A 7,883-nucleotide genomic window follows, 5' to 3' on the forward strand; every position below is an offset into this window, starting at 1 on the left:
TCAAGCGGTATTTTAAATACCGTACCCCAAGCCCGTATAGGGAAAATAAGTCAAAATGTATTTACCTGAGCAAGTATAAGTCACAAATGCTAAGTGTTGGTAGCTTTTACCGGGCCTCCTAATCTGGAACAAAGGTTTATAATTAACCTATTAGATTCCTAACGGCCTTTTATTTAAGCTTAAGCTTTGACCGGTTAGTTTTAGGAATGATACGGTTTACGCACGATTAAGCGAAAGACCGGATAGAATGTGATTTAGACCCGACAAGTTTGAATACTTGTATAATATGGGTATACTAAATACATTCTGGATTTTGAAATAAAAATGATATCGTTTGACCCGTTTCGGTCAATTTACGCAAACTAGTTACGTAAACCGAACCGAACGCGAAAAGGGCGATACGGGTAGACCAATGATTCAAATGCAAGTTCCCTGATGTAATATGCTTAAAATATGATATTATATCAGTAAGTTATGTTCTATATTGCCCGGAATAATTTTAAACCCAATTTATGCCTTAGAAGGGCATTTTGGTCATTTAAAAGAGAATAAAAGGGTAAAATTAGAAATCTGAGTTTCGGGTCTGGTTCATACAGTAAATATACTTAATATAACATGTTATATCAGTAGGGTATGACCCATATACCAAATTTATCATTTAAAACCAAACTATGCACCGTAGGGGTATTTTAGTAATTTCACAAGGGCTGAAAATGCCAAAACTGGAAGTCTGAGTTCATATACTTATACTTACTGTTTTTATATGAAATTATGCTAAACACCTCAGTAGGTATAGGTCTTATATGTTTAAAACAAGTATAACGCTTTACTATGCGTTAAAACGCTAAAAATACGATTTAAGGGCGTTTTCGGGTTTTCACAATAAATCTGAGATTTTTATATTTCCAGAATACTTAAAATAATTTATTCATCATATAAAATCAGTAGAAAAAGGTTTCGGGTCAAAAGAATGTGTAAAACTCATCTTATGGCTAAAACGGTCAAAACCGACATAAGCCGAAATGACTAGGTGATCTAGGATCCGTTCAGCCAAAAATTAATTAAAAATCACCAAAATTCCCAGAATATTATATTACTTCTGTTGGTAAAGAGTTTCGTATCAAAACGTGGCCAGAAACGGGTTCTACGCGAAAAGGACCGTTTATGTAAATTTATAATATAGTTTTACGCTAATGGCCATAACTCACAATCTGGACCACCAACTGATCCGAAACTTTCGGTGCAAGTTTATATAATAAAAATAAAGACTTCTATCCTTTCACTTTTCCAAAAATCCCGTTTTAAATCAAAAAGGGCAAAATAGTCAACTTTATGCATAAACCGGAAACATGCATTCGAATAGGCTAAACATAGACTCAATCAAAGAAAATTCCAGAAAGTTTAACCAAAATAAAAATGGTCAAAAATGCCTTTCAATACAGATCTCGAACATGCATGTATGAATCCGAATCGATAGTCTACGAAATAATCGTTTTACAAGACTTTCGGTTCCGATTCGTGTCTTTACTATAGATTGTCGAGTTGATGATGATTAGAACACATTCTTACATTTATTACAAGTCATTTTTAACGATCAATCAGGTTGCATGTCATCTATATCATTAATCATGTTATTTTTCACAAAAATCGCTTCTGTTGACTTTTTAGAAATAGGTTTGACTCGACATTTAGCATGCATGTAGTGGGAATCAGAGAGTACCCTTTTGAGGGTTTGTTTCCCACATAAATACCAATCTATAACAAGTTTCAATTCGAGAAATTACTGAAAGAAATCCGTTTAATCAGAAAGTCAAAGGTTATGAACACCCAGTTTGACTTTTACTAATAATCAAAGCAAAAACGGATTAAAGAACGAATTGAAGGCTTACAAGAGTCCTATAGGTGTTAAATGATCACTAGGAGTCGGCCTTGTTGATCAGAATCCCTCCAGAAAGCTTGCCTTGAAAGTTCTTGAGAGCTCTTGTGAGAATGTGTTCTTGATCACTTGCAAATGTCCAAGAAAATGATCAATAATCTGATTTAAAGCCAAGATTTCGAGGTTCCTGTAGTAGTAGGCATGCATGGCATGCTATTGGTGCAAGAGGAGGCGAAAATGAGCTGTATAACACTTGAATTCGGACCCAAATAACCCAAAAATCGAATTTCTGTCGCTGGCAGTCCCACGCGGCCCGCCTGGGCATGTCCAGGCGGGTCGCCTGACCCTCCTGATCAGCCAACAAGTTTCAATCTTTGGCAGAAATGGTCCCTGAGCTTGTACGTGCTGTTTCGGCTACTTTTCTCGACCCGTAAACCCCCAAACTTGGTTTTTAAGGACCTTAGGACTTTTACCAACATGGTAATGCCCTCGGATAACTTTGCGCTCAACCGAAAAGCCCTGAAATTCGACGTTGACGCTTCTAGTCCCTTAAGTACGGTTTTGGCCATAACTTTCTCATACGTTGACGAAACTTCATGAAATTTTTACCACATATTCTAGTGAGTATATTTTAGCTATACAAAGCTTCGGGTCTGCCAAAAGTTCACTCAGAGGTATAAATTAAACATGTTGACACTTTTGGCCCCTATAGTTTACAATACTTCACTTTTGTGCAATTTCCGCGTCGTATGATCCACGAACCATCCGTTTAAGGTTATAAACATTATGTGGGGTTATCATAGAGCCTATTTATCCATTGTTGACACTTTGGACCCTTACGTTCCATAGTTTTCACTGTTTGTCACTTTTAGTCCCTCTAAAGTATGTTTTCACATAACGGAACCTTATGACACGTGTCAAGACATTATTGGACGAAATTTTTCGAGGTGTTACATCCTCACCCCCTTAAAAGAAATCTCGACCCCGAGATTTAATCAAACAAATGGGGATATTTCTCTTGCATCGTGGATTCCACTTCCCACGTGTATTCGGGACCTCTGCGGGCATCCCATTTGACCTTAACAATAGGCACTTGCTTCCTTCGAAGCTTCTTTACCTGTCGATCCTCAATCGACAAAGGTTTTTCTACAAATTTTAGACTCTCGTCTATGTGTATATCTGTATGCGGTATAACCAGTGAATCGTCAGCGAAACACTTCTTCAAATTACAGATGTGGAACACATTATGAATGGCACTAAGCTCTTCAGGCAAGTTTAACTTGTAAGCGACTGACCCGACACGTTTGATAATCTCGAAAGGTCCTATATATCTCGGGCTTAGCTTGCCTTTCTTTCCAAATCGCATTACACCTTTCCAAGGTGATACCTTAAGCAACACTTTTTCACCCACATCAAAGTGAAAATCTTTGCGCTTAGGATCCGCATAACTTTTCTGCCTATCCCTGGCAGCTTTCAAACGATCACGGATCTGAACGATTTTGTCTGTCGTCTCAAAGACGATATCCGGTCCAGACAACTGGACATCTCCAACTTCTGCCCAACAAATGGGCGATCTACACTTCCTACCGTATAGGGCCTCAAAAGGCGCAGCCTTTATGCTGGAATGGTAGCTATTGTTGTAGGAGAATTCAATCAGTGGTAAGTTCTTATCCCAACTACCACCTAAGTCGATCGCACATGCTCGAAGCATGTCTTCCAAAGTCTGAATAGTACGCTCACTCTGACCATCGGTCTGAGGATGGTAAGCCGTACTAAAATTCAAACGAGTGCCCAACGACTGTTGGAAACTCTTCCAAAAATGTGACGTATATCTAGTATCTCTATCGGAGATAATAGATATAGGTATACCATGTAGCGCTACTATCTTATCGACGTATAATTGAGCTAACATATCTGAGCTATACGTCTCTTTGATGGGTAGAAAATGAGCTGACTTAGTCAGTCTGTCTACTATGACCCATATGGTATCATTTCCCTTTTTCGTCTTTGGCAACTTGGTGATAAAATCCATTGTCACCATTTCCCACTTCCATTTGGGAATTTCAGGTTGTTGAAGCAAACCTGACGGCTTCTAATGCTCAGCCTTGACTTGCGCACAAGTCAAGCATTTGGCCACATACTCGGCCACGGACTTTTTCAAACCAATCCACCAGTAGTTTGATTTCAAATCCTGGTACATCTTATCAGCTCCAGGATGAACTGAGTATCTAGAGCTGTGGGCTTCCTGGAGGATAACATCCCGAAGTCCTCCATATACTGGAACCCATATTCGTCCGTTTAGGCGTAGCATTCCATCTTTGTCGTGGGATAACTGCTCCTCAGTTACTCCCAACCTTTCTGCAGGATAGTTAGCTTCCAGCACAGCTTCCTTCTGTGCAGCTAACACCCTTTCATTCAAGTTATTCCTTATTTCAATGCGCTTGGCATTGATTCTGATCGGTTTAACCCTTTCCTTTCTACTTAAGGCGTCGGCAACCACATTTGCCTTGCCTGGATGGTATCTTATCTCACAGTCATAATCATTGAGAGTTTCCATCCATCGCCTTTGACGCATGTTCAATTCCTTCTGATTGAACAAATGCTGAAGACTCTTGTGATCCGAATAAATGATACACTTGGTTCCATACAAGTAATGTCTCCATAGCTTCAATGCAAATACAACCGCACCCAATTCCAAATCGTGGGTGGTGTAGTTCTTCTCGTGCACCTTGAGCTGTCGAGAAGCGTAGGCAATGACTTTGCCTTTCTGCATGAGTACGCAACCCATGCCAGTATGTGATGCGTCACAGTACACCACAAATTCATCTATACCGTCGGGCAATGTCAACACTGGCGCATTGCTCAGCTTCTGCTTCAGAATGTCGAAGGATTCCTGCTGCTTAGGGCCCCAATCAAACTTAATCTTCTTACGGGTTAATGAGGTTAGGGGCGCAGCAATCCTTGAGAAGTTCTCGATGAATCTCCTATAATATCCTGCCAATCCGAGGAAACTGCGAATCTCGGTAGGAGTCTTCGGCTCCTGCCAGTTCATGACTGCTTCTACTTTAGCGGGATCTACTTGGATACCACGCTCGCTTACAACATGTCCAAGGAACTGGACTTCTCGAAGCCAAAATTCACACTTCGAGAATTTGGCATAAAGCTTCTCTTGATACAGAAGTTTGAGAATACAACGAAGGTGTTTCTCATGGTCAGCTTGGCTCTTCGAGTAGATAAGGATGTCGTCAATAAAGACAATGACGAACTTATCTAAATAAGGCTTGCAGACGCGATTCATGAGATCCATGAACGCGGCTGGTGCGTTAGTGAGCCCAAACGGCATCACTAGGAACTCGTAATGCCCATAACGAGTCCTAAACGCTGTCTTGTGTACGTCTTCTTCCTTGACCTTCAACTGATGATAACCTGACCTCAGGTCAATCTTTGAGAAATAACTTGCTCCTTGCAACTGATCGAACAGATCGTCGATCCTGGGTAACGGATACCGATTCTTGATAGTGACTTTGTTAAGCTCACGGTAATCGATGCACAGGCGCATCGATCCATCCTTCTTCTTAACGAACAAGATTGGCGCTCCCCAAGGAGACGAGCTAGGTCTAATAAAACCTTTGGCTAAAAGCTCATCCAACTGCGTCCTCAACTCCTTCATCTCTGTTGGTGCCAATCTGTATGGTGCTCTTGCTACAGGTGCTGCACCGGGTATGATATCTATCCGAAACTCTACTTGCCTATCCGGGGGCAACCCGGGTAGCTCTTCAGGGAATACTTCAGGATATTCCGAGATAACAGGGATATCCTCAATCTTCGGCTTCGGCTCATCTATGGTAACTTGTGCCATATAAATGACACATCCCTTCTGCATGCATCTGGATGCTTTGAGCATGGACACTTGCTCCGGCAATCCATGCTGGGTGTCTCCTTGAATAGTAAGTGACTCACCAGACGGAGTCTTAACTATTACTTGCTTCCTATTGCACAGAATCTGGGCCTGGTTACTCGACAGCCAATCCATGCCTATTACTATGTCGAATCCAGCTAGCTTAAAGGGAAGCAAGGATAACGGGAAGGAATGATTCCTAATGGATATAACACATCCATCTAGAACAGTCGAGGCGGTTTCTAAGGTTCCATCGGCTAATTCCACCTCATATTTCACACTTAAGGTTTTAACAGGAAGGTTCAACAGTTTACAAAACTTATCATCTACAAACGACTTATCAGCTCCAGAATCAAACAAGACTCTAGCAAAAACATCGTTTACAAGAAACGTACCGGTAATGACGTTATCGTCAAGGACTGCTTCCTTTGCGTCCATTTTGAAGACTCTCGCATTAGTCTTCCTCCCTTCATCAGCCTTCTTTGCAAACTTTGGACAGTTGGGCCGAATGTGCCCTTTCTCGTTGCAACCAAAACACGTTGCATCCTTCATTTTCTTGCAATCCACAGCTTTATGGTCTGTGGACTTGCAGATTCCACATCGCTTCTCCGAAGACTGGGATTTTGTTTCTAACCGACACCTCCCAAAGTGGTGTCTCCTACAAATCTTGCATCTGGGTTTCTCACCCGACTGATGATCACTCTTCCTAGACCCCGACCCTTTCCTGTGGTCGTTGTTCCCTCTATGTCGTTTTTCAGATCTTCGTGAGGCGTCATCCTCACGTTTCCGTTTGTTCTCCTCAGAGCTCTTCATAGCTCTCAATCTAACCACGTCTTGAGTGAGGGAGAGGGATAGATCCGCTACGGATCTAAATGTAGTAGGTCTTGAAGCTTTGACGCTGGCTTTAATCTCCGGTGCCAGACCCCCAATGAATCGAGCAATCCTACGCGGCTCCGGGGTCACCAAGTAAGGCACTAAACGAGACAGCGTGTTGAACGTAGTAAGATACGCTTGACAATCGAGGTTCTTCATGACTAAGGATACAAAATCCGATTCATTTCGCTCGACCTCGTGCTGCGGACAGAAGTTCTCTTTAATCAGGGCCACAAACTGTTCCCATGACAAACCGTACAGTGTGGCCTTACCGGCAGCTTGTAGGAGTGACTTCCACCATGCTAACGCATCTCCTTTGAATGACTGGGACACGTACTTCACGACGTCCCTATCAGCACACCCGCTGATATCAACTACAGTGTCCATCTCGTCAATCCACGTCATGCAGTCGACGGCTCCTTTTTCCCCAGTGAAATCTCTGGGCTTGCAAGATACAAAGTATTTGTACGTACAGGACCTGCTGTACGTGTCACGTTTCAGTTCAATCTCCTGCTTTGGGACGCTGCTGTGGTTGGAGGAATGATTATCATCCTCAGCTTTCTTCGGCTCACTCTTTTTTGACGGCGGCTTACTATGAGCCCCAGAATGAGTCTTAGCCTTGACATGCGTCACTGAGCGGGTTCTACTCTGAGTACCACTAGATTCTTTGAACTGCCTATCCATAGCCTTGGCGACAGCATTATCTATCAGTGCTTGCAATTCTGCACCGGTAACGTGAATCTTTGCATTATCTGAGCGTTCCCCAGAATGACTGTTGGTTTCTTCCGATTTGGCCATCGTAGCTTTAAGCTACAATAAAGGACAAGGTCTTATTTAGAACCTAACAGTATTATCGTTCTAGACGATTTATTAACCATGGTATCAAAAACCTTAGCAGTTAATTTAATAAATTCATCCAGGCTCTTATTAGCAATCAAGGAATGAAAATATATATATTGGCACCATAGGCCTAGTCACAACGGACAATTACTAAATTATAAATTTAGATTTTTATAGGATTATAAATTGTATAATTAAACAAATAATCCTTTACTAGACAGAGAGTCATAAACCACAACTGTCATTATATAACATAGTTATAACCCGTAGGTATCAAGCCATTAATAGACTTGTGTACAGATATAATCTGTAGATATTTTTTCACTAGGCAGGGGGTCATAGACCACAACTGCCACTATATGACATAATCATAACCCGTAGGTATCAAGTCATTAA

The sequence above is a fragment of the Helianthus annuus genome, chromosome 5, assembly GCF_002127325.2.
Source record: "Helianthus annuus cultivar XRQ/B chromosome 5, HanXRQr2.0-SUNRISE, whole genome shotgun sequence".
NCBI lineage: Eukaryota > Viridiplantae > Streptophyta > Magnoliopsida > Asterales > Asteraceae > Helianthus > Helianthus annuus.